Source organism: Anas platyrhynchos, chromosome Z, assembly GCF_047663525.1.
Source record: "Anas platyrhynchos isolate ZD024472 breed Pekin duck chromosome Z, IASCAAS_PekinDuck_T2T, whole genome shotgun sequence".
NCBI classification, from domain to species: Eukaryota; Metazoa; Chordata; class Aves; order Anseriformes; family Anatidae; genus Anas; species Anas platyrhynchos.
In genome coordinates, this window is record NC_092621.1 from 62,039,949 (window position 1) to 62,067,644 (window position 27,696).

At 38.4% G+C, this 27,696-nt stretch overlaps 3 long non-coding RNA genes across 4 annotated transcripts in view; 1 reads left to right on the plus strand and 2 right to left on the minus strand.

Annotated features, from left to right (window-relative positions):
* Positions 1-10,403: 10,403 nt before the first annotated feature.
* LOC110351932 (uncharacterized) lies at positions 10,404-20,050 on the minus strand. Its single transcript, XR_011805718.1, has 4 exons — positions 19,794-20,050; positions 19,643-19,690; positions 18,109-18,163; positions 10,404-11,016 (listed from the first exon to the last, which is right to left on the minus strand). It is a non-coding gene; the product is annotated as an uncharacterized lncRNA (long non-coding RNA).
* A 365-nt stretch (positions 20,051-20,415) lies between these two features.
* Positions 20,416-23,209, plus strand: LOC106015659 (uncharacterized). 2 transcript variants are annotated; one of them, XR_011805719.1, is made up of 3 exons: positions 20,416-20,684; positions 21,216-21,402; positions 22,845-23,209. It is a non-coding gene; the product is annotated as an uncharacterized lncRNA (long non-coding RNA). The 2 variants fall into 2 exon arrangements; XR_003492892.3 differs by having other exon boundaries at positions 20,420-20,684; positions 21,233-21,402.
* Positions 20,693-27,696, minus strand: part of LOC119714424 (uncharacterized) — a 76,386-nt gene continuing 69,382 nt past the window's right edge. The window contains exons 3-4 of the long non-coding RNA XR_005261638.2: positions 23,984-24,135; positions 20,693-20,989 (exon numbers count right to left, since the gene is read on the minus strand). This is a non-coding gene — a long non-coding RNA (uncharacterized lncRNA). The remainder of the gene's footprint in view (positions 20,990-23,983; positions 24,136-27,696) is intronic.

A 27,696-nucleotide genomic window follows, 5' to 3' on the forward strand; every position in this document is an offset into this window, starting at 1 on the left:
TTCACAGAAAAGACCATGTATCCTATTCCTACTGGTGCTTCAAAGGCTATGTGCATCATAGTGCACACAGTGCACCACAGTGCATCACCATGGTCTCTCAGAAAGTAAGGAAATGGTTTGCCATGATAGCCAGCTACGTCAGAGATGGTTTTATTCACCACACTTAATCATTCACTAGCTGAAGACTATGACTGTTCAGCAGAGCACATACGTACATGCTTAAAATACTTTACTGCTGATACGTCACTATAGGATCTTAAACTAAAAGAATGTGTTTAGCTAGTAATTCATTGTAAGTTAATGAAAATTCCTCTTGTGCATCCATGTGTGTGTGTTTAAGAGATCATAACTGTAAAGGTGTTTTGTTGATTTTATTGCTAAGGACAAATTCGTCAAATAAGATCACTTTTTCTGAATCTTTTTTAAGAAATTGAAGTTATCTTCTCTAAGTTCATTTTCTCTGACAGAAGGGTTGTGAATTTCTGAATTAGAAACTGAACAAACAGCAGTCTCACAACTACGAAGAAAGAGAAATTTCCAGGGTCTTCTCCTTTTCTGGCTCTTCAGAGCCATGATTTTCACTGCAATGTCCATATTTGCTACAGTTACTTGCACTAAGAATGAAGCCACCCACTTTGCACTAAGAATGAAGCTTTCCCACTGTATTTATTACAATTCTGCTTTCAGGAACACAACTGCCTCCATGGTTCTGCACTGCATACAGTCAGGACCTGTTTCAGTCTAAGATCCTTTTCTAGGGGCATACAGTGCCCTTTCCTGTAGGGGCACCAGAAACCGAGAAACTGGGCAGATTTCAGTCAGCACACATGCAAGACTCTCCAAGTTGGCTACAGAAGCGTTGGAAACATACCTTGCCTTTGTAGAGCCAAACTGGGAGTTTTGCAAGAGACAACATTTTAGAGTCAGAAAGTAATGTTTAAATTTTAGTTACTGTACAAACATGTTCTCTCACGGGACTCCAGAAAATTCCATCCTTGTGATATTTTTGCTTTTTTTGTTGACTAAATTTGCTACTTGTGTATCATTACAGGATATGAGAAGAAAACTAGAAACTTGCACATGCAAACAGGCACACCACACAGACCAAAGGTCTGGGCAAATTTCCAAAAGCATTGTGTTGGGCAGTTCCTTTTCAGCTGTGAAAACAATCTTAGTCCTGAAATTCTGCCATACAATCATAAGATAAAAGTCCCATATGACCCTTCTAAGGTCTGGAAGTAAGTTGTCTTTATCCTTTTATATTTGGTGGTTGCAAGGGGGAAAAAATGGAAAAAAAAAAAAAAAAAACAAAAACAAAAAAACACCTTTATCTGAAATTAAGATTTTCAGAAAATTTATTGATTTTAGTCTTTCAGTAGTTCAATCTATTTAGGATTATAAGTGAGTATACAAAATGTTGAGCTGAAGAAGGACTGAGCAGTTTCTGCACTTTTCTCCAACAATTATCCCTTACTAATTTTATAAGCCTCATGAAAAATAATTAGATTCCAAAGACACTGAGTTTGTGTAAAGGCTGATATTCTGCTGGAAACTGGATTTTGCACAGCTAATATTTAAGTTGATGGTGAAACTTAATTGTGAAGTTTGGAGCTAGTTCTAAATTCTGCTCCTTCTAAACATACGCCAAGTATGTTCTGGAGAATTACATAAAGGATAGAATAAATGCATGTGATTTAAAAAGCAGGGCTGCTTTTTAAAAGCATTTTAAAAAAGCATAATATTTTTGACTACTTCAGAAACAATTATGCCTTTTGATGATTTTTTTAAAAGGTATGTACAATATAAAAACATGTCTTTTCAGAAACCCAATATAATGCAGCTTTGATACGAAATATGCTGCACATAATTCACAGCTTTTTTTCCTGTGACTTAGGAACAACTTTGAATAATGATGAATGAAAACCCACTAAAAGCTGCTAACTTAAAATTTCAATAAAAATAATCTGGTTATTGTACAGCTGTTTAATAAAATTAGTAAATTTATTTAATATAAATATGACCATATGCAGCACAGTTATCTTAATCTCGCATTGCTATCAACTTATTCAGACGAACTTTTAAAATACTTTGAATGTGAGGAGTGGCAGTACAGCCATATATGTTAATTTAAATAATTCAAATTCAAATGAATCAGCTCAGTTATGAATTTTAGAACTTCCTTTATAAGGAAAAACTATGCAAAATACAGCATTACCCAGATGGAATAGCAGAATTTTGTTAACACGGAGCTGAAGTCTAGATAGTAATTGAAATTTAATCAAAACAGTTTTCCATGTTCTCTCTCATTTGCTTACCTGCCATTTTTTGCCAGACTTTGAGTCATCAATGAATGAGAATATGCGAATAAAACATGTACATTCTGTAGTTCTGAGCCAACAGTTCTATTTTCCTATTCAAATTTCATATCCAATTTGGGACTTATGAAACCAGCAATGGTAACAAAAATCTTATCAATCTTGTCTGATAATCCACAACTTCTGCATTTATGTTGGGGGTACTTACCTCTTTGTCAAACTCAAAATAAAAATGCTCTGTATGTTTGTTACTTTAACCAAAGCACAAAATTGCACAAAAGAAAAACAACAACAATCTCCCCTACCCTCTTCCCTGCATTATCATTGACTTTTTCCTCTGTATTGGTAAGTGAATGCTGCCAAAATCAAGCATTCAAAACCCAGATGTCAAGCTTGAAAAATCATGAGACAGTTTTAAGAAATTTGAGCTCCTGAAAATTAGCATGTTTTCTTTCTGGTATGTAGCCAGCAAGAGTCCATGTTTTCTGCAAGCCTGAAGGCTAAAAACATAATTTTAAAATGAAAGCTGAAATCCTCACTTAACTGCTTGGCTCACAGAGCCAAGGCTTCAAGAAAAACAGAATACCATGAGACTCGTGATGAAATCATGAGAGCTGGCTACTCTCTTGAAACAGTCATAAAATAAAATCCATTGAGCTTTCGGTGTTTCATGGCTTGTTTTTGTTTTGTTCTGTTTTCCCGAGAAAACTTTCATCTTAGTTAACTGTTAGGTGAGATTAATAACATAAATAGCTTTACCTCTGGAAATCCCCCATCCCCTCGGCTGGTTGGGAAGATTTTCTGGCTAACCCAAATAGTTGACCTTGGCTGATTAACCTGTAGTGACATAAATACATACAATTTCTTACTAAAAAAAACAGACATTCATTAAATGCAATCAAATGGTATTCATATGACAAACCACATTACTAAAACCAAAATTCAAATGTCAGCTGAGCTTGGCCCTGAGACCTAGCTGTGTTTTACACTCAGTACATTTTTGAGTACCCATGACAACAAGATTTGTCCCTTGAGTATTTCAACCATTTTGCATATTGTAATCTGTATTCAACAGGCATTTTTAAAAGTGCATAGGATATATGCTTTTATATGACCTTTACACAGTATCTTTAAGAAATTCAGTATTCAGTCTGTTACCATTAAACTGACTGAGGATATTGTGAGACATCTAACCTCCCCCCTCTCTTCTGCCAGAACTCACTGGCAAAAGACTGTTTCATGAAGATGATTACCTTTGCTGATGACTGCAGGTAACAAGGAGAACATGTCTTTGATAGACCTTTCACACCAAACAGTGAACTGGAATTTATTGCTTTCTAAGTACATTGAACATTGATTGCTATAATCCTGTGATTGCACCCTGTATCTTACACTTTAAAGGAACACATTATAGAAGATGCAAGATAAATGAGCTGGCAGCAGGATTTAATGGTGGTGGACTGTGGCTGCTCTGGTGGCGGAGCTTCCTAAACAAACATAGGATAAATTGTTTGGCCTGATTTATCCTGCCTGAGACTCTCAGGAATGAGCCCACTTCTCCTAGGCCCTGTGTGAAGAGGTTCACTCATCAGAAAACGAGTGGGATCCAAAGCAGTGGGCAGCTAGAGTGAATACCAAGCTACCATGAATCTGAGCTAGAAACCTCCAGTGCTTTAGTTTCTCAGCCTCAGGATGAGGATCAGAACATTTTTCCATCTCACTCATTAAGCTCTGAAGTGGTCAGGTAGGAGTTGTGTACAACACTGAAGATCTTAAATTTGTTTTCCTGCTGGGTTTCCCTGCTGGGCCTTTGGTTTTAAGAATTCAACTCTTTCTGCACAATGCCTGAACATCAAACTGTTTCAAGCTGAACATTATAAATTACAACATTCAAACTTGTTTGTACTTTGGGAATAAAAACTTGCCTTGTAACTGAAATTCCTGGTGGATAGGCTTTACTCACCTGCTTGTTATTGTATTTATATTGAAACCTGAGAAATGTTTTCTTTTCTATGGAGTTGCATGTTGACTGTTAGCTGTCACACCTGGACTACACATGGCTCAGAGAAATTACCTGCAGATTACTTAAATCATCTTTCAAAGAAAAAATACTGAACTCTACTGTAAGGTAGGAGATTGAGGAGGGACATGTAAAGCACAGAGCCTAAGGCAGTGCCTGCTATGATATACTCTCCCATTATTTTCCACAGTACAAAGAAGAGTGTTGCCTACTAATTAAAGCATCAGGATTTATCTCATATTTATGACTACTGTATGATCTCAAAAAGGCCAGTCAGACTCCCTGACAATGGCTTACAGAGGACAACTACTACACATCACAGAGCGCTCTGTGAATTCATCAGCTGATGTTCACCCTTAATCTCTGAGACACTCTAACGAGAGATAACAGGTAAGCTCTGAGCTCTCCCGTTGATATGTATAATCACTGACTATGTATCCTGTGCCTATACCCTGATTTTATTTATGTAGCCATATTCTTTGTATGAAAGCTCATGATGTGAACCAGCAGCAGGGCATGCATGCTTAAATGGGCAAGTACATAAAGGTGCATATTTTTCTACAGAAGGAAGGAATAAGCAACAAAATACGTTATTCATTATGATGCATATGAGCTTGTACATTTTCCAAGGAGTCTGAGATGGATTCAGGTTCACCCATAATTCTTGTAATCCCTATTAGCAATTTAAGAGGAATAAAATAACACCTGCAATTAAAGGAAAAAAAAAAAAAAAGAAAAAAAAAAGTAGTCTCTAGACTTGAATTATTAACAACATGGAAGAGCTGCAGCTTTGAGGGTGGGATATTGGGATGGGGCAGTGGGAGAAAGATGTAAACTGTAAGGTATAGTAACTATGCTCCAGGGTTTAAAACAAACAGATAAACAAATGAACAAATATGCAAAAAACTACCAGCCCCTACTCCACCCCAGCTATCTTTCATATTAATTTCCTCCATGGAGAAAATACTTAGTAATGTCCTACTCTCTTAATATCTTCTCCAAAAGCAACTTCTGTGGCCACCACTGGTAGATAAAAATCCCATGAACCTATTCCATGTGCAGTAACTGCTCTGCTGTAATTGCACTTAATTCCTAAACTGGGCAGCCAAAGGACTTTCAGTACCCACATTAGAACAATGCCAAAATGCTGAGGAGTCATGGCTTGGATGCTGGCTAAGGGGGGGAAGTTTCTGGAATGGAAAAATAAAATGCCAGTGTGGAAAAGTCCACTTAGGACTTCATATAATCCACAAGGATTAAAAAAAAAAAAAAAAAAGACACATCTTGATGTCTTGCCATGTTATGGGCTTTATAAAATGCAGGAATGTCTTAGATGTTCAAATATACTGATAGCAATGTGCTATAAATGCACAGCAAGAACTTTAAGTCAATTACAGCAATTCAAAACAACTGATATTAGCATTGCAAGATGATCTATAGAGAAAAAAAAAGAGCAGAGCAATGCTCCAACAGAGTAGGATGTAAGGCTTACAGCATTCCAGCTGTTAGCATGAAGCAAACACTTCTAGATAAATGCTTTCATTGATACACACCATATTTTCATTTCTTAGTACTTCCTGTGTGACTATTATGAGAGTACAGGCTTGGCTTAAAAAGCAAAAATATCAGGATTTAGAAAAGAATTACTGAACTTTAGGATGGATTGAAAACTGAAGTTACTGCAAGTCTAGACAATACATAACAGCAGTACGATGAGTGAAACTGATAGCCTCACTCTTTGATTCTCATTAAGGAAAAAATGAAGCTAGTAAACTTCATCCATAAATTGTCAGATTGGATCACCCCTAAACATCTGACTAACAGCCTTGGAAGCAATCCTTCCTGGCAGAGAATGTGATACACAAAACCGTTCACTCACACTTTGAGAAGTCAGGAGAAAAGAAACCCACTGATCTGGGATATGCTGTCTGAGGCAGTGTTCTACAACAACAAGCAGTTATGCCCAAAAACGGAGGCCAACTTTAAATAAGGAGTTATGAGCTGTAAAGAATATGCTCGCAATTCTTCAGTCTTTATTTGCTTGAAAGTCTATGAAATTAATAACCAAAAAAAATGAAAGGTGGAGGAAAATAAATGCCTGGTCTATTTACTGGTTATTACCTCAGAACTACTTACTGCTACTCCTTTACAAAAACAGGAGGATGTCTCAGAGTAGGCTTTTCTTTTCTCCTCTGCTCAACAAACCAAGAATCCTCTTTTTGTTACTGCAAAGGTTCCATCTAACCAGCACTTCAAAACTTAAACATCTATTCTTCCATTTTGAGCCGCTACCACTAGTCCTGTCATAAAATTCTGTCTTAAGAGTTAGAGCAACGGAGCACAAACTTCTGCCCACCTTCAAAACAAACATGTGAACCTTGCAACAGAGCTGCACAAAATCTACTGTATCAGTCACAGCACAATGCTAAAATGAATTTCTTACTGCCCACTCTTCATTCCTACACATTAAGAGCATCTTTCAAACATTCAGAAACATCCATCAAGAGAAAGATACAGATTTAAGACATTCTAAACTTGGTACAATGAGCACAGTGAGCACAGTCCTATTAAGCATTTCTAAGTTTTTTTTTTTTTTTTTTTTTTTTATGGTTAAGAAACAAAGAAGAAAGCCACCAGAGTTACTTTTCTATCATTTTTTCTTCCTTTTTTTTTATTCTTTTAACATGGGCCACAACTAAATTGCTGTTCATCAAGTCTTACTCAAGACTTATAGGACTGCAATTCAACTACAGCCTAAATCTCAAACCTGAACCTTAAGAGAGAAAATCAACCACTCTGAGTGCAGCAGCAATCATCTTTTGAGAAGTTTCAGCTAACTTCTTTGTCATATAAATCAATTTGGGTGATGAGCTGGGGAGGAAGGTTACAAAAAAACCACTGCAAATTCCTAACCTCTAGTAATTCTGTGCTAGTCTACCTAGGGAAAAAAAAAAAGAAAAAAAAGAAAATAAAAAAATAAAAAAATCTTTACCAGATGGATTAGCAGTCTTCTCTCAAACACAAACGGCTATGAGCTAAGGAGCAGAAGAGTAAAATGCTAGATATATGTGTTAAAGAGAAGGAAAGAAAGTGGCATTACACCTCTGTCATGGCATGCTCTTCCCCACTGCAGAACCTAACTTTGCATTTGTGCCATTCTGAGGGCCCTGTCTGTCTGCAGTACATGACCCATCACAGCGAGAGCACATCCTCCTTCCATGATCCCCTGGCAATAGGCCTTATAGCTGGAGATCAACACCTCGTTTCTGTACCTATATGTCTGTAAAGTAGTTCAGGGATTTTCCATCACCATTGCTCTGCGTTGCAATGACACAAATCAACCCTAGCAGGGCACCCAGAAGAAAAGTTATAGATTGTTTCCTGCCTGCTCTCAGCACAACCACAAGGTGTCTAGCAGATTTTTTTCTTCCCCAATTGAGTCTTGATGCATTTCCTATTGAAATATATATATATATATAACATAATTGCCTGCTAAGCTTAAACAGTTATTACTTTGCACTTTCTCAAGATTCTTAGTTACCAGCTGGTTTGAGCTATAGTGACTTTCCTCTGCATATTCTACCATGCACTTTCAAATACCCCAAACGGCTCCCACTGCAGTAAATATTCTTTAAAACCAACAGCCCACCATCATCATCCAGGTGTGTAAACAGACCCTTCACTAAAAATCTCACTGCATTGCTGCTTGGACATCAAATAAATCATCCTGTTAAAGAACTAATAAATTTTAAACAAAACTGGAAGGAAAGCTCTTCCTAGGATCAAAGCATGTTTTATCACTTGCTGCAGTGCAAGACATAAACTAATGCTCCCATCTGCAGTCATTTATTTTTAACACTGTGAGGGGAACATCATGATAGCAAATTATATTAATGTCCACCATGTTCCAAACCTAGCATGCAAGATTTAATACATATAGCAAATGTCAGCTGAATGGTTGCTGCTTCTCATTTTAGTTGGGTGGCAGCCTGCTGCCAATCAGGTTCATCTTCTGCATCTTCCTGAATGCCAGGACATCAAGAGCACTCATCATTCCTCCTCATTTCAAAGACTAAATCAGCGAAATTTCAACAAAACTTTGTGTGTGTGTGTGTGTGTGTATGTGTTCATGTATTTAAGAAGCTGTAATCCCAATCAAATACTGCTTTTCTAAGGCTGATTCTAAAACAGCATCAGTGAGGAAGCTTTTCCTACTCAGCTATCAGACACCATAACCTTCCCTGGTTAAAATGCAACTTTATGACCTTAACTGATTTAAAAATACTTTGAACAAGTGGCTGAGTAGGTTTGAGGTCTCTCAGTTTTGTGTACTTGATTGCTTTTTTTGTGTGTGTGTGTGGCTCTGCATTGCAAGTCTGAATTTCTGGTTGAGGTACAGCAACAGTTATCCCAACAGGTTATCTATTACCTGTCTGTGCATTTTCAATATACTGTCAGGGCAGCAGCTTTTCCTAGCAATTACGCTTTCCACGTCAGTGACATGCCATGAGCATTCAGAACTCAGTGGAAAAAGAAGAAAAAAGAAAAAGAAAGAAAGAAAAAAGAGGGGGTTATAATCATTTTACACATCTTCCCCACAGCAAATAGAGGTAGATAAATGGTTTTAGAGAACTGATGAACAGATACACTATCAGTCTCCTCCTAACTGGGATTAATACAAGTAGCCTACCTTTCTGAGTAGACTTGAGCTGCCCATTAAAGTAACAATTAACACATAGCAGTATATTGGCAGAACATGGCAAGACACCTGCACACCTGAATTTGCCTTTAACTTTGCATCAGCATCCTTTTCTGGCACTGACTTTCCATGGGGAAGATATTATTGCTTCTTTTTATTCCTCCCCATCTGATGACTCAAACTCACAACCACATAGAGATGAAAAAGCCTAAATGAGACAAGTACGCTTTTCCTTGCATCCCCCTCTCCATGCTGTACATGAATTAGCAAGTTTATTCATTAGAGGTTTTTTTGGAGTCCTTGTTCATCACTTCTTCAATTTCTGTCAGTTTTAGAGAACTAGATGTCATCTGCTCCTTTCCTACACAACATAAAGAAATGACCTTGGAATTAACTTTCCTACATTTTAACTACAAAACTTATCATATAAACACATCTTCATTGTTTCTTTTATTGCTCTTAAAGCTTGTATTCTTCGGGTTACACTGGAGTGTTTGCTTCTATCTAGCCTCCTACACTGGCTCTTTATCATCAGCTTCTTCAAAGAAGTCACACCTGTCTTCATCTATATTACAAAGTTTGCATCTTTAAATATCTACTTACAGCATGCCATGACATATAAAAGAAAACTATCTGAGTGACTGTACAAAATTTACTGCAATACATACTTTTAAGATTATTGTGCTTTATTGCTCCAGGAAAGGATACTGGTAGAGACTAAGCTCTCTGAGCAAGCATGTTTTGCTACGAAGAGGTCTCTTACCTGACTACTGGCCTCCAAAACTGAGCAAGTATGGTGTTCAGGAGGGGAAAAACACAAGCTAATCCAGATTGATATATAGTTAGCACGCTCCTGCCAAATACTTTAGCTGGTAAGAGCCCCTCAACAGAAATGTTAGCAGTCTTCTGGTATACATGACTGAATGAGGTTAGTTATGGAAAACAGTTCATTCTTCCCTTGAGAGAAATCCTCCCCACACCATCTGAGTGTAATGAAGTTTTTAAGTGGAGAGAATTTGGGCTTTTCTGTGTTAGTCAGGATGAATCTAGTTTGTGTGCTACAAGTGCTCTCATGCTGCTCTTTTTCCTCATTAAGCAAGCAAAAGCCATTGCAAAGCATTGTTAATATTTACCATGCATATGAAGAGTAAGAGAAAAAAAATCAAGTGATACATTGTGAATGCTGTCATAAACACTCATCCAACTTCTGACTGAATTCATGAATTTAACAAAGATATTCATCACCACAGTACCACACTCCTCGAAAGGAAAAGAAATACAATTATTCCAGAATAAGAAACAAATTTATACTATATTAAAAGTTCCATTGGCTGATAAAAAAAAAAAAAAAAAAACCAAAAAAAAACACCACCTGTAAACTACTTTATTCCACTAGTAAATTTCAGTACACGGGGTTCTCCTAGAACTATGAAACATTACAGAAATCAAATAACAAAACAAGCCCTCCGGAAAACCAAACTCCCAAACCTGTTCAACTCAACACCTTTTCTTCTTGTTTGCCTGTATGCAATAATGGTAGCTTTGTTACTTTACTTAATATAGACATAAAAAAACATCAGTAACAGGTGTGAATATTAAAATAGTATCAGAATTTTCAGTCAATTATCTGTGACTTCATCATTTGCTCTTCAAGAGCAATCAGGTAATGATTTAATTAGTAACTATGTGTATCTATACTTAAAGGTAACTGCAGCAGCAGATGCACAACCAAGTCTCCTGTTACAGAGTTAGGTAAACACACAGCATGGCAGCAAAATTCAGGATCAAAGTCTGCATGCTTAAGTTCTTCAGTAACATCATATCCCATACTGACAAATTACTGGAGCAATAGAGGAGGAAAAAAACAAAACATGGTCACAGACTGACTAAAAGTCCATTTAGCTCGGTTTCCTCACTGCATCAAGTTTTGAACCCAAGGATCCTGGGAAAGACCAGCAAGAACAGTGGCCAGCAGAGCAATCCTGAGGAAATAATAAAAACAGAGAAAGCCCAGAACACTGCTTCACCTTATGGCCTCCCAGTTCCCTCCTTCCAATTTTGGGTTATACAAAATGTATACACCAAGCTAAATCCCAAAGCATACGCTATTATTTAGTTTCCTATAAATGTTCTAGATCAATGTACCTTCAAAAAACTTAATACACTGCTCTGGACTAACACTTGTTTTTGGTTTGATTTGGCTTGTTTGTTTGTTTAATTTTGCAAACATTTCTCACACATATCAGAAAGATGACTAGAATATCACGGTGACATCCTCCAATTGGTGGCAAGCTCACCACCTCTGCTGACTGCTTTCCTATAGAGGCCAGCAGGGAAAACCTTTTTCGTCACAAGATACCAAACCCTTTCCCAAACAGCGTATTTCAGGCAAGTATTAAAAGTCACAGTAATAACCCTGGAAATGAGAGACAGAGCCAGTCTGTATAGCCAGTACTTACCTTATTAAAATAGATGTAATTGACACCTCATATTGTAACAGGTGCTTGAAAGCATTTTGGTACATTTACCTGCACAGTCACTATATTAACAGCATTGAACATAGCTTAAACAACAATACAAATATAAAAACACAACTTAAACTGTATCATACATGCTATATAGGTTGTATACAACAAAATACCTGAGCTTTCTGTAATTTATGTAATCTCAAGAGAGACAGGAAATTTTTTTTTTATGCGAAGTATTGTTTCTGTTTTTTGTTTATGTTGCCCTATATAATTACTTAGCTGAGAAAATAAAGGCAAGAAAATTTACCATTATTGCCACCAGAAGAGTTATTGAACTCATTTCTTTCATGAGAGACATTTATCACAGACATTTATCACATTAAGATAAAGAAGGCAGATTTCTTAACCTCTAACTTCATATTTTTAAGCAAATATTTTTGAGCAATATTTTGATGCAAATGTGTCCTTTCTTAATGTTTTCTTAATGCTTTAAGAAGTAAGAAGTTCTTTGTGATAATGCACATATTAAGTTAAAGCTTATACCACCTTCAGTGAGAGTGTACAAATTCCTTTGAACTTTTTAAACTTCTTCCCACAGATGTAAGCTATGCAAGCAGACAGACAAGAACATTAGTGTTAACAGAATTAATCCAGAAACACTTCTTCCTGCAGGATGAGTAAGTGCTACCTGCTCTGAGTTTGTTTTGTTGTTGTTGTTGTTTTGTTTGTTTTAATGCAATGTTTACAGAAGGAAACATCAGGAAGCCTCACAGGAACAAAGGGAATCATTCAGAATTGCTACAGAGAATTTGCCAGAAAAGCAGTCTAAATTGAATTTCATGTAACACTCAATGATTCATAATATCATTCTACATTAATCATTTGAAAAGAACATCTTTGTATCTTTCCAGATTGCACCCTCAACCAATAGTGTTTAATCATGTATCAGAGTGAATACATATTTGCAATAAAAACAAAAACCAAATATTTAAAAATAGTTTTATTAAAAAGTCCTGTCCCAGTCAATGATATTAACTAAATTATCTTTTATGAAGGTGCTCTGAGGCTACTAGACACAGTGTCTCTCCCCTCTCTTTAGCCATACACACAATGACCAGATTTCAGGTGGAAGGTAGCAGGATTCTGATTGAAATAAATAAATACATAAATAAAATTAAATAAATATATAAAATAAGATACACATTATATAATGTATATATAAAGTATAAAAAGATGTATAAAAATATGATAATACATAATTATTGGTGATGGCTTTTGATCTCAAGATTTAAAAATTAGCATCATGACTGTGTAGTATTACAAGGTGTATATGATTTATTTCTGATTTTCCAAGGTTTACTGAGCTTTTATTCACACAAGCTGAAAAGTTTGTCCTGGACAAAGTAGTGCTTAAACTTCCAATTCCATGTGACAACACTGTTCTGTTCAGTACATAGTGCACTACAGTGCATAGTTACAAAATTTTAGCACCCACAGCATGTATGGTTGTGACTGCAGAGAAACACAGGTACAGAGAACCTTTGTTTTTTACTGTGGATATGACTTGTACCACTGAAATATCCACAGTATCTGCTTTGGATAAAGATTACTTTTTCTTAAACTCCATTTCAAATTGTTCTAGCCATAATCAAGTAAAGGTGCTTTTTCTGCACAGTGGAACAGCTAACTTCACAAAAATATTGCAAAAGTTTTATTTCTGCTTATTTATTTTGTAAGGTGGCAAGCATTTGATTCTCCCTAAGTTTTCAGAAATGAAGTAATGTTGGGCAAATTGCATCAAATGCATTCTTCACACACAAGCAAAATAAAAAAGCACAATATACACATTCACATGGCCAAAACTGCTGAACTGTCATCTCTCTCAATTACTTCTCTTGACCTTGACCAAGTTCTGCCCATGACTACATGAGAACAGAACTGGATCTGATACAGTTCTACAGCTCCTCTGCAGTTCTGAACTACCATTAAGACTGTTCCAGTTCTGGACTCAGCAATAAACAACAAAGCAGCGTTAAGTTTTTTCATGCCAGACCAGGAGTTACGTTTGCCCAGTGTGTATCTAGAATCAGGCTGTAATGTCTCATCCTGGTATTTCATTCTTACTCCTCAGAGAGTATGAAGGGTACTTAATAATGCCTGTCTCTGCCAGACCAGTCCCAGGCTCCATTTTCCACAAACAATTCAAAGGCTATAAACAGTTGTTTCAACTCAAGTGAAGTCATTTTATAGACACAGAAAATCACAGAATGTGTGAAGGTATCTGCATATAGCTCACTGGAAAAATGCCCATAATGGGTAAATTGGGATTAAATCTTAAATACAAGCTTTCCCTCATAAATATCTTCACCTAACTTACATGATATTATACATTTCCCTACTAACTGCAAAAAAAGAAAAGGGATGGTGTTTTTTTTACCCTTCATTCAAATGCAGGCTACCATCTATTTCTCCCTGAGGTAATGACGACAAGATTTTTCCCTATGAATTTTTCTCTCCAAGAAGCCATCATTCATTTTTTCTCTTCTCCCCTCCCCCCCCAACTAAGACAGAGAATGGGATTGATAGAAAAACCTCAGAACTGATCTTGCTCAGACAAGGATATGCTACAGTAAGTCTTCAGCCCAAATGACCTCTGTTTTTTCTTTGGGATGACACGGGTACGACACCTAGCCTTGAGATTCCACAGCAATAGTGTGTTAGAAGAAAGCCATCTAATCATGGTAAGCCAGAAATAAGCTAATGAGCTGCCCTGGAATACTTTTTTTTGTTTATTTCAGATAGGTCAGATTTAGACTATTAGAGATGCATCTGTTTAATGATGCACTCTTACTAGTTACTGATAAACATGTCATTTAAATTCCATAGCACCTGCACTGCAAAGTCTCAGAACTGAGCTTGAAGTCCAGAAATGAACTGCAGTGGGAGTAGGGGAAAAGGACATATATGAGTGATTTAGAAGGGAAAAACAAACAAACAAACAAACAAACAAACAAACAAAGACCATACTGTGAAGTGTCTTAAAGGCTTTTGTAATCCTTTGTAATTTCTTTCCTTAAAAGCAAATCATTTACTGAGGGGAGAGAAAAGAAAAGGGGGAGAGAAAAGAAAAGGGGGAGAGAAAAGAAAAGGGGGAGAGAAAAGAAAAGGGGGAGAGAAAAGAAAAGGGGGAGAGAAAAGAAAAGGGGGAGAGAAAAGAAAAGGGGGAGAGAAAAGAAAAGGGGGAGAGAAAAGAAAAGGGGGAGAGAAAAGAAAAGGGGGAGAGAAAAGAAAAGGGGGAGAGAAAAGAAAAGAAAAGAAAAGAAAAGAAAAGAAAAGAAAAGAAAAGAAAAGAAAAGAAAAGAAAAGAAAAGAAAAGAAAAGAAAAGAAAAGAAAAGAAAAGAAAAGAAAAGAAAAGAAAAGAAAAGAAAAGAAAAGAAAAGAAAAGAAAAGAAAAGAAAAGAAAAAAGAAAAGAAAAGAAAAGAAAAGAAAAAAGAAAAGAAAAGAAAAGAAAAGAAAAGAAAAGAAAAGAAAAGAAAAGAAAAGAAAAGAAAAGAAAAGAAGAGGACCTTCTGCTGGTTTTGCTAGAATTCTTTTTTGAGGTCACAGAAAACTGGACTGAAGACTTCCTTACTCTCAGTCTTCTGACAATATCCTTTATTTCAATGACTGAATCACATAGCTCTTTGTTTTGTTTTTGTTGTTTCTTGCTTTTTTTGTTGTTGTTGTTAGAAACCTTATTTTTTCTCAGCATTAAAATCTAATTTCTTATGTTATGACATGCAGAATTTTCCATGAAGATAGTATATTGAAAGTCTACTATTTCAAATAAAAATAGCATTTCAAATCACCTCAGGACTTTACACACTGCAAATAAATACAAAAGATTCCTTTTTTTCTTTAGGTGAGCACTTTGTAAGCAAATATTATACAAGTAAGGACAGATCCTAAATGTCAGGTATTCTTGTGTAAGATGGTTCAAAATGTCCAGGAGTTAAAACTATAATATTAATACACAGTATACTCTTTTGCCTTTTTATTTCTCTTCAAATTATTATGTTACCATAATACAGCTCCAAGAAAGATTAATTAACAAGGTATGAGGAAATTATAATTCCTGCCTAGGAACAGAAGAAGCAACATCGAAAACTAACTCTCTAAGTTGATTGCTTTTACTCATAAGCAGTTTAAGACATAGCTTATGGAATAAGAACAACAAGAAATGGAGAAGATTATACAGTGAAGTTGCACAAACAATTAATTTGTTTTCACTCAAATTTATTCTGGTCACTCTTAATTGATCACTGAAAGCCTAACTAAATGGTTAACATGCCTTCAGTTTACCTGGGGAATAAATATTTTTTTCCCATTTTTTCAAGTTCAGTTCAAGTTGGTGAAATGAAACAGCTAAATTCTCACTTAGCAGTGAAAGCAGAATAGAACCCTTGCATATGCTCTTATATCAAAAACAAAGTAAGCATTTTTATAATTATTTATTTTGGTGTAGAAAGTGCTGACATGCAAAGAATTTACCTGCAAATTATAATGGATGAAGAGACACTTGGAATAAATACAGGAACTATGCCAAAGACAAGTGTGTCCACTGCTGCAAGGAAAGCGTGTCAATGATCTGACTTCATATTACATTCAGTGTTATTGTGTCAAAAGTGAGAAAAAAGAATGAAAGAAAGAAAGAAAGAAAGAAAAAGAAAAAGGTGGCAGTAGGTGAAGAGATCCTGCCAAGTATCACATCTTAAGCAACTCTTTGAGTTGGAACAAAACCTAGTCTTTCTTACACTGAAATTTTCATCAACAGCTACAAACAAGTGGAATTATGTATTTTCATAACAAATACAAAACTTCTCAAAAACAGACAAATCAGATTTTGATTTATGTCATACTGCAAAAACAACAGGTGTGTACCCACCCCACTAAACAGTTGGGTAATTTCATTTTATTTTCTCCACTAACTTGTATTTTATGTTCTGGCCTTGAGGCTGGCTTTACAAAACTGATTTCAGTGACTGCTAGAGGAACCTTGCTAGATTTATAGAACCATCTGCTGGTAAAAATCAGAGGCTATTTTATGCTTAACAAAACTTAAAATAATCTTTTGTTCCATAGATAGGCATATATTGCACATAACAGCCTGCATGCCATCTCAAAATGTGGGCTGATTGTCACCTTAGTGTTGGTAGGAAAACAGTTGCCTTATCCAATATACCACAGTTGTGTGAACAGAATGTATTTTAACATGATTTCTATTCACAGCTTAAGTGAATCATTTCCCTTTTAATTCCCCACCCCCAACTATTCATTTATATACAGATGAGCAAAGCGCTTTGATGAAAGTAGGTTCCAGAATAGACAAAAACTCCAGAATTTGCAAGTTTATTTTTGCAGATGGGAATGATATAAAACAAGAAGCCAAAAAGAAAAAAACCTTTACAACAGATTACATATTTTCTTATTTTAAACATCCTTTGCTTCATCCCTCCTCCCCCATGTGAAAACAACTCCAGAGACCCAGACAAGTATAACATAATAAATGCAATTAATTTAACCCAATCTCAATAGGTCCTTAAGAAACTCATACTTTGGAAAATAATTTGTGCTCGTTGTACACCTTATTCAGTGCTACTTTAGACAATGTATTGCCCTATGCAAATTGACATATTTTTGACTATGGTAGTATTGCTTACTAGTAGCACTTAAAATATCTCATACTTATGTCAATATATGTATTCACTGATAGCTGCATCAAGAATGCTCCATGACTACAGAACATCTAAGTTCTGCCTGCTTTACCTACTTTTCTGTAAAAAAAGAATTTTCTTTGTCCTGCTGTTCCTGAGACACTAAGACATTCTCAGGGAAAACCATATTTAGAGAATGTTTAGAAGCGTAACATGTTCCATCCTTAAATTTATACATTTGTCAGCAGAAGTATGTCAGAGTATAACAAGTGGGCTTTACCCACTAAAAATATAAACACAATTAGCACTGAAGCAAATGGATAATTGTGGAATACTGTTCATTAATTATATTCCTACTAAGCGCCTGCAAGTTCAGCTAGGCTGAGGCCTAGCTTTTTTTTTCTTTTTTTTTCCTGGAACAGATTTGTATCACAAAGAAAAGCTATCCTTCTGAAGCAAATACCAACAAGTAAGAAAAATTAATTTGCATCTTATGTACCTCCCTGACAGAGAGTAACATTAAATCTGCTTCATTTACTATGTGCAATGACCTATTTCTTCTTTTCGGGGGTAGAATGAAATTACTGGATATTGTTTTGTCTGCATGTTTTCCTGCATGTGTTATGACGTGTATTTTCCACAGTAACCTAAACATTTATTGTTTCGATTAAATAAACCTTACTGCACAAAGAGGGATTTCAGATTTTTATTCAAAAAAATGCAAGGAAACCAAGGATTCAACATACGGAGGTTTTCAGGGTACATCAATCATTATATGGCAAATCCCCACAACCTCAAAGCATGTCATATAGAGGTCATATTTATAATTTGTTATTGGGGATGAGGAAAGAAGGCTTGTATTTATCAAAATATATATATATGGATTCTTTGCTAAAACAACTAATTCTTACCATTTTTAGACTGTAAAGTCTTGGGACTGCAGTTTCTCTCAGGTAGCACAAGGATCTGAAAACAATTAAAAAATAAAAAATGAAAATGAGTGTAATTCAAACTGTCGCAATCCTTAGAAGATTTTTTTTCTCCAGCATAACTGTGAGTGATCCAAGCATAATCCTCTGTGGTTCAGATTAAAGTCATGCAAATTATTCTAACCACATGTACGCTCATATAGCATGCTTCTCTGCACTTCAGTGGTCTGTAGGCTTAAATATAGGACAAAGGAATCCCTGGTACCTAGATTTGCAAAACCCTATGCTATTCTTAGCACTTGGTACATCTCTGAAGAGCACTATACCTAATGGTTAACACACCCAAAAATCAGCCAAGGGGACAAAACTCTGTCATCCTATGCTTATTGTCAAGGTGGTCCATTGTTCCCAGGCATACGACAAAGTGTGTTGTTTTTTTTTTGCAATCAAGAAACAAGTATGACACTGTTAGGCTTTCACAACGTAATGGCCCAGAGAGTAGGTATTTTTGGAAATGGCACTGCATTACATAACCTCCACTTTTGTCTCTCCCTCTATTCCACACACAAATGCACACACCTATTTTAAATAGTGAAGAAAAAAGAGTATGTCCTACCTCTTTCAAATGGTTCTTTAAATTACTGCTCTCTTAATTGAGTGAAAGTAGCACACCTCCTTTACCAGTTTTCATACAGTGACAAAAATTAAAGCTCTCTTCTATTGATTATGTATTTCTTACCTATAGTGTGTATGCATGAAACGCAATTAGGTATGAGTCATATGTTGGCACACAAACACATACATACATACTGGATATAAAACTGCAAACTCATATACCTATAAATGGACATAGAAACGTTTGAAAGAAAGCACATCATGAAATGCACACCAAAATACGTTTGTTTTTGTTTTGTGTTTTTTTTTTCCCTCTCTCTAAAGAACCACCCAAAATTTAACTGCTGCACATGCAAAAATGCAGAAGGCTGTTGCAAGAATGACTGCTTTCTAAAAATAAACCCCAGCAGCCTGAGAGGAATCCAGTGTCAGGGCGGAGAAGAGGGAGATTCGTTTTACAAGGGAGCAGAAAAGAGACGAAAAACCAATCCTAGAGCCTTGCATGCATGCTAAAAATTTTAAGTGCATTAGGTTTAAAAATGCATTTTGGTGGTTTTGGAGTGCAAAAACGAAAACGAAAAAAAAAAAAGAAAACAGCTTTATAAAAACGCTCCTCATCTCCCCTTGCATGTGTGCACAAAAATCCCCAGCCTAGAAATCCAGCCTTAAAGCATAAAGACAAAGAGTTAAATATATATAACTGCACGTTTTCTCATCTTCTTTTAAAAAAAAAAAAAAAAAAGCCTGTTTGGAAACGTGCACCGAGAGGGGGGAAGGCAAGCTGCAGCAAAGTCCAGCTAAGGGCAAAAGGAAATGAAAAGAAACAAAGAAAGAGAGAGAGAATTAATAAAAAAAAAAAAAATCAAATAAAATTCTGTGGATTGGAATTGCATATACTTACAGACAAAAGCCCCCGCTCCCTGCTCACTTTCTGTCCTTTCTACATGATCTGAAACACAAATGTGGATTAAAAAAGGGCAGCATGCTACAGAGGGAATTTATAGTTGGGGGAGTGGAGAGAGGGTAGGGGGTGTGGGGAAGAATGACTGCACCTCTTCCAAAGTGCAGCCTTGGAGAAAAAGGGGTGGGGGTGGCTGGGGGAAAGTCTCTCTCTCTCTCCCTCTCCCTCTCGGGCTGGGTTTTGGTTGCCAGCGCTGGTTTATATTGAACAATGAGCTAATTCTGATGGCAGCTGGCTGCCCGCCAGCTCTCCCCCCCTCACCCCCCACCCCCCCACACACACATCCCCTCCTTTTTACACACACACACACACACACGCGCAGCTCCCCCCCCCCCCCCCCCCCTTTCCCTGCCCGCCTCCCCCCGCCCTCTGCTGCAGCGCCAGACTGCTTAGTCTGCAATAATCCGCAGCCCCGCGTCCCCCCTTCGCCGTCTGGCAGCCGGGGCCAGCGACCGCCCCGACGACGGCCACGGCCGCCGCCGCCGCCGCGGGCAGCGCAGAGGGGGCCCCGCCGCCGCCGCCGCCCCCCCGAGGCGGCGGCGCTGAGGGGAGCGGCGGCCGTTGGTGAGCGGCCGTTAGTGCCCCCCCCCCCCCCCCCCCCCCTCATGCTCCAACCGTTCCCTCCCTCCCTCCCTTCAGCGCGGCGCCCTGCCAACGGCTCGGGGCGGGAGGTTGGGGGGGGTGTGGGGGGGGAGCAGGCACATACTGTAATAATAACCCTGCAGCAGCCAAAGGGCATCTGAGGAGAAGGGGAGGGAGACGGAGGCGGCCGCCCGCTCGCTGCTGTGCCTGTCTGAGAGGAAAGAAAATGGTGGGCGGGGAGGAGGGGGCGCCGGGGCAGGCGGCGGCCGGCAGCAGGTGCGGGCCGACACGGCGGCGGGGCTCAGCCGAGCCCCCCCCTTCTCCTCCTCCTCCTCCTCCTCCTCTTCCCTCAGTCCCTTCCAGTGCCAGGGCTGCGGCTCTGCCCCGTCAGGAGCCGCAGGTGCGCGTCCCGAAGGGCAGGAGCGTTACCTGAGGGCGCAAGGCGGCCAGCAGGCACCTCACGGGGCTGAGGGGCTGCGCGGGGTCTGCGGGGGGTTGCGGGAGCTTTGCGCCTTACCCTAAGCGGCCCCCGCTGTGGTTGTAAGGGGCAGGGAATGAGAAACAAACAGCCCCGGGGAGCAGGGCACGGTGGCACGACAGGCTGCACAGAGACCCCCACTGCGAAGGCACCAGGAGCGGCGTAGACACAAGCACGGTGATGTGCTGCTGCATAGTGTCACTCCATAAAATGCTACACAGGGAGGCCTGATGAGATAAATAAACAGAGAAACAAGTGCTAAGAACCGGATTCTGTTACCCTGCAGCTTCTGTAGTTGCCTTCCTCAAGGTTAAAATGTCTGAGGCAAAGTAGGTTGAAATGGTTTGAAATTATACATGCTGCAGGCTAACAGAAAATTCAGCTTTCTCTTTTTGGCCTTAGGTTTTGAGCAACTAACCTTGTTTTTCGAATCCTCTTTTATTAACTCCCCAGGAAACCATATTTTTCAGTGGTCCACAAAGGATTTCCATTTGTTGAGTGGAATCAGCTTGATAGCATGTCCCTGCACCTCCCTGATCAGCTAATGCCTCCCTGGGAATACCTGCAAGCCTACCAGAAGATCAGGCGACTAAAAGGGAGAAATGTGAGACTCAAGCAGCCTCTGGTATTCAAACCTATGGTAAGCTGTGATAGTAATTCTAACTTCAGAGCATCAGGATCAGACCGTTAGCCACTTAGGGCGCATTGTTACATCATGTAATTATTCAATTTCCTGGAACAAATTTCCTCAAAGAAATCAGAGAGTGTCTTTCATCCCCTCTTCTTTCTGCTGGACGTCACACAACCTGCTGGCACCACTCCGTTGGCACACACAACTGGACTTCACTCACAGCCACTCCCGAGACCTTTTCACCAGCCTGTTCTTGCTCCCTTCACTACCTCTGCTCAGAGGCGGGTATCTGTGATGTCTCTTCCTTACAAGGAGGGCCAGGTCCGCGTTCTTCTCTTCTGTTTGGACGCATGCCACACTCAGACATCTCTGCTGTTGTCAGTTCTGAGTATGGACTGTGCCCGCTCCCTCCAGTTGGAGGCTGAGCAGGTCTCTGTGCCCACGCACTCCCTCTGAAGCCTGGCTGAATTCTTGCTTTTAATAACAACCAGCTTGATACCAGGTAACTGAGCTCAGCCACCTTCTTCCTGACAGCGTGGGGCCACTGCTGAACCCCATCTGGCCTTCTTCACTTGCACCTCTTTTACCATTCGTACGTTCTTGGGACATGTTGCCAGCTGCCAACAGCCTTGCCAACAGCTCTGCAAGCACTGCCTTGCACACAACCCACAGCATTTGCCTCTTTGATTTGTCCCAGCTCGCAGCCCTGTGTTTCCCAGCAAGATGTGTGTAGTAGGGTGTTTGTGGCAGCACCAAACATTGACTGCCCCAGCCCAGAGTGGCAGCTGTGGCACTCTCAGAAGTTTAGCCCACGGGTCCCAGTCTCCCAAGCAGCTTTGGTTATTCTCTCTCCTCTTTCTTGCCCCCTGTCTTTGCTGCAGGATAATAACATACCCAGCAGAAAGCTAGAGAGAGCAAATTTCAGACACAGCCAGTCAGTTGGTTTTTATTACACAAGTGAAACGTGGAAATTCTTAGTTAATAGTGGTTGTGTCGGTTCTCCTGTCTGCTTTCTCTACAGGTTACTATCCATCAGCTAATAGACCTCTTCTCACATTAAGGTCTAAACAATTAAAGTCTTGAGATGGTGAAGGAGAATTCTTCTAAATTTTTGCTGAAAAGCAGACATGTAGGCAGCCGAGTTCCTTATATGTCCCCTCACCTGCATCACACTTGAGAACCTGCTCCACATCCCAAAGCCATTTACTGGAACCACAACCAATGATTGTAGATCTCCACCTTGGACGTGAGCCCTAAAACCTTCATTCTCTTCCCAGTGGCTTAGTTTGTTACCCCATGTAAGCAACCTGGTTTGCTGTGCTGTGTATACTAGCCCATACCTGGAAAGTCTTACACCTGTTTGTTGCCTGTTACAAGCTCAGTTGCTAAGATCTCGTCAAAGTCTGCACTGTTTAGTTTGGCTGTAATGTCTTGAATTTTCTTGTTCTTAGCCACATTCCACTTGAAGCACTGAATGGAAACTCAGAAGTGAAGGCTTAACTGGCAACAGGAATAAGAAGACAAAAACCTGTAAGCGTGGGAGAAGAGAAGGAGGCAGCAGAAGGATGCAGAAAGACTCAGTCTGGCCCTGCATGGAACAGGAGAGGTTCAGCCACTCCTGGTTCTGGAAATTTAATTGCAGATCCAGGGTTTGCAAAACAAAAGTCTAATTTGGAGTATGTTGGCCCCAAGTTACAAGGTGGAAACCTGGAAACCGTAAGAGTCAATTCAAGCAAACTGGTAAGACTGAGCTGAAAATAACTTTGAAAAACAATTGACAGAAATTACTGGTTGAAATACATGAAATTTTTGATCATTTGTTTGTTTTAACTTTTTGTTAATTCTTGGTGTTCTTTCCCTATTCCTGTTATTCTTTACTCATTTGTTTAAAAGGTAAAGAACATTAACATGCTGAGAAACACCAACAGGCAAAATGCTAGGTTACAACGAAGTGCAAATCGTTTTGCACCTGCAGATGGGACCTTCAGCCTGACTGTGACTCCAGTGCCAGACTGCTTTCTTTTACTCTCAAATCACCCATGCAGTACTTCATTCCTGCAAATGTGTAATGCAGGTAAATTATTCCAGTCTCCAGGAAGACTAGATTAGACCTCAAGCCTAATTTTTATACTCTGTGGTTACTTAAACCAGTCTGATTTTTTTTCTGTGGTCAATTTTATGTAGGAAGAAAAAGGTTGTTCTTTCTGCTACCTCTTAGCAGTGACCATTTCCTTTTCTTTTTCCCTTTATTTCTCTCTTTGACCTAAGCTATAACCCCAAAATTGATAAAACCCAGACTTACAAAGCATTATGATTATAAAAATAGCCTAAAATGGACTTGCAAAGCAGGGGGAGCAGAACAGGCTCTTGTGGCTGAGGGGAAGGTAAAAGCAGCAGAAGTTATGCATATAAAAAAGATACACTGTTATATCAGAATATAAGTCAGCAGCTGGGAAACTCCATAGGTTGCAGTGAATAGGCACAAAACAGTCACCAGAGGATTACTCAGAAGCCGTCCTTCCCAGTTCTGACAGTGAGCAGAGAAGCTGTATCCTACACTAGAGGCCACAATTCCCACTCTTATTCTCACCTGCATCCTTCAGCCATTGATTACAGTATTGTGCACGATGCAGAAAAGTAGCAGGATCCTGATCTGGAAATGGGTCAGATTCAAGCATGACACAGGTATTGTAGAGAGCTGCTATCTCACGTAACAAATGGGCTGCAGACTGCATTGAACACCTGAAATAAAAAGGTGGGAGGATAGCAGATGAGATGCTGGTAGAAGCAGGCAGTTTAGCAACTGAAGCCAGGTCATGCATTCAACTCATTATAGAACCATCAATAAAAATGAATTCAGTTATAATTTTTTCAGCTTTTGTGAATATGCAGCTTCTCTGAATGATATCACCCCTGCAGCACATTCACAGATATATTCCAAAAAGACTACATAGCACCACAAAGAATATCCACATGTAAGCATAAAGATAGAGCTTAAAGTATCCACATGTAAGCATGAAGATAAATAAAATGACAGCTTTCCTTTCTTGCAGATTCTTCTGCTACTTGTGCTATTTCTACTCTTAAGCTCTATTCATCAATAAATTAATTCAAGGAAGGAAGAGGGTAATTGCTTTGCTGCAGCTAAAAACTTCAGCAGATTTTTCATATATTTCCATGTATTTCCTTATAGCCATAAGGGGGACAAAATAGATCATAAACTAGTTATCAGAAATTGTGTGGTGTTCTCCTGGCAACTAAATTAAAGTTAGAGGGGAAGGTTATCCATTAAGCGACTTTTCAAGAAGACTTAAAATGTAGGATCTATTTCCAGTTTAGTCTTCTGGGGGCTGGATTCAGAGGGTTTCTTTTCCTGTTTATCTCCAAATCTATGAGAATTTTGTTTTCATTTATTTCTATTACCAAACAAAATGAGCTGTGCATAAATAACTGATGGAACTGAGCTATCTGGAAGATTTCCAATTAAGATTAGTTTGTCATTACATAAACCAAACGTTAAGGATTTTTTTTTTACTGGTACTCCACCAGAGGACGACTTGGATGGAAGAATTGCACATCAGCTCAAGAAAAAAAAATCTGCTATATGAACACATTCTCTTATAACAAACAAAAGCTCCTCACACTTCCAGAAGGAATCATTCATTCACCCATTGCAGTTCCTCTGCAATAATGACTGACACTGAATGCTTGACACAAAGATGTACAATATGCAGGATATTTCAAAAATATACCAATGGAAGGAATGCCATAAGCCTTGATCATGGCAAAGCCTGTACACTTAGATTAGCCCCCTTGATTTAAGTGAAGCTGCCTACAAGTGTACAGTTAACTACACAGCTGAGTTTAAACATTATCAACGTTAAAATTAAAGTCTAGATCCACTAAAATTCATGAGATGTTTTTGCTATGGGCTTGGATGTTGTTTATTTTGTTGTTGTTTTGTTTTGTTTTTCTGTACAGACTAGACAGAGATGATTTGTGAAAGTTGCAGAATAAAAAGCACTACAAAAGCAGTATGGTTTGATCATGACTTGTGGCAACAGAGAGAAAAAAAAAAGAAAGTAAAAATGTTGCAAATTTCAGCCCTCAGACAGAGGTGAATAGAGTTCCAAAAGGAATAATATATGGTAAAAGAGAACTGCTACAGAAGCAATGAAAAAGATGATAGTATTGAATGTTTTCATTTTAGTCAAGAGCAATTCATGATTTCCAGATTGGCAGTTCACAGAATCACACAATCACAGCAGGGCTGAGGCTGGCGGGGACCTCTGGGGGCACTGCTCCAACCCCTGCTCAGGCAGGGCCACCTAGAGCAGGGTGCCCAGTCCAGGGGGCTTTTGGAGATCCCCAAGGAAGGTGACCCCACAGTTTCCATGGGCAGGCTGTGCCCATGTTCCTACACCTGCACAGCAAAGCAGTGCTTCTACATACCTAAGTCATGGCTGCCTCATCTTAGCACGATCAGAAAACTATGCTTAAAAAACAGTGCTAGTTACCAGCTAGCTTAAGTTCTGGATGTATCACAGATTCAAAGAAAATGAAAAACCATCAAAAAAAACAACAGGAAAAAAAAACAATTTCAGGATTTTAGTAGATACTTTATGGGCAGAAAGAACACTAAAAGAATCAAATCCATTATTTACGGTAAATTATCCTCTCACCTGTGCTCAGAATTCAATTTATTGGCAAGCTTGAAGTGACAAAAAATTACCTGACTCCTATTTAGAGAAGCATCTAATTTTTGCTTCATAGAACAACCTGCAGTGGTGTCTAGATTCCTCTGCATACTGTCACAGAACATGGATTAAAAGTAAAAAGCAGCTGCAAGGTAAGAAAACTTCTCTCTCTTGGGTTTTATCTTTCATTTGCAGGTTGTGGCCAGGTAGCTCATACCATATACATGCTTTTTTAACGCAGTGCTGTATGACCTTGTCCATAGATTCTTACCTACACATGTTCCTGCTATATAATAGAGTGTCAGATATGATGAACGTCAGGGTGTTTCTTTCATTTGAGAAGAGCACTATAAACCACTCAATTTCCCTCTGTGGTGCTCTGCTGAGAAATGTTTTATTATAAATGTTTAAAAGTGCATACAAATGTAGAAATAAATGGAGATTTTGGAATGAACAACGGAAATTATTAAAAGCATGGATAACCTCTACAACAATAATAATAATAATAAACAACACAAAAAAATGTATAGCATCCAGAGCACCCATATACATGTAGGCCTAAGGCCTCTAGCAGTGCAAGGAGCTTAAAAAAACAGCTACAGTGGTCTGTTTACCCAACAGTCTTCTGAGGATGCTCTTCTGCTCTTCTGAGGATGCATGATCCTAATTCAGGGGTGCTCCCCTGAAACAAATAGCTTCTCTGATCAGGTTAACTCCAGCAAGCCTCAGTCACATTTAACTTGTAGCAGGTGTCAAATGGACTCTTAAAAATTGTGACCAAATAGAAAAAAAAAAAGAAAAAAAAAAAGCTTTATTTTTAATCTACTACCTGACAAGCCCATTGAGTACCTCCTAATTCTTATGTTTGAGTAAAACTGAATTATTCCATAATCAGGATTTACAGTTCTCGTTAGCTGTAGAGGAAGTTAGGGTTTCTGTTGTAGCCAATCCCAAAATGCAGAAATGGATAATCTTGTGGATTAGTTTGTGAGTGATTCATGCTACCAAATAAAATAAAAATAAATAAAAAATCCTGTAGGTCTAATTGATCTTTTCAAAACATATGCATTTTACTTATGGAACACCTTGATTTATTTATCAGTGTCATTCGTACAAATATTTGTACCAATATTCTAAACACTGATAAGTCAAAAGGCATATTCATAGTTGGTAGATTAAGTTTTGAAGAAAATTTGTGTCAGCATATTAAGCAAGTATTGTGTGACTAAACATTTAGAATTTGGCTTGACTTTGACCTTTTGTTGTCTTGTAAAATCAGTCAGTGCTTCTGTTCTACTGCTGGATTGCCAAAATATTCAGAGCAATATCTGCAAGCCCAGAAAGTGGAATCATCTGAATTCAAAACAATCTTATATGTGGTCATTGTAAAGCACGTGGCTTTCTTTGTCACATGACAGAGGAAACATTTCCATTGAATATTACAGAGACAGCATTAACTGAAGTGCTGCAAGTTTGATATGATTTGTATTTCATTGCCAAATTTTCTTTCAAGTAAATTATGATCAATGACTAGAAAAAGACAGGTTCAGAAACTTGCAAAATAATCTACAGCTTGGGTTTGACTTAGAGCAAACCCAGGTGCTTA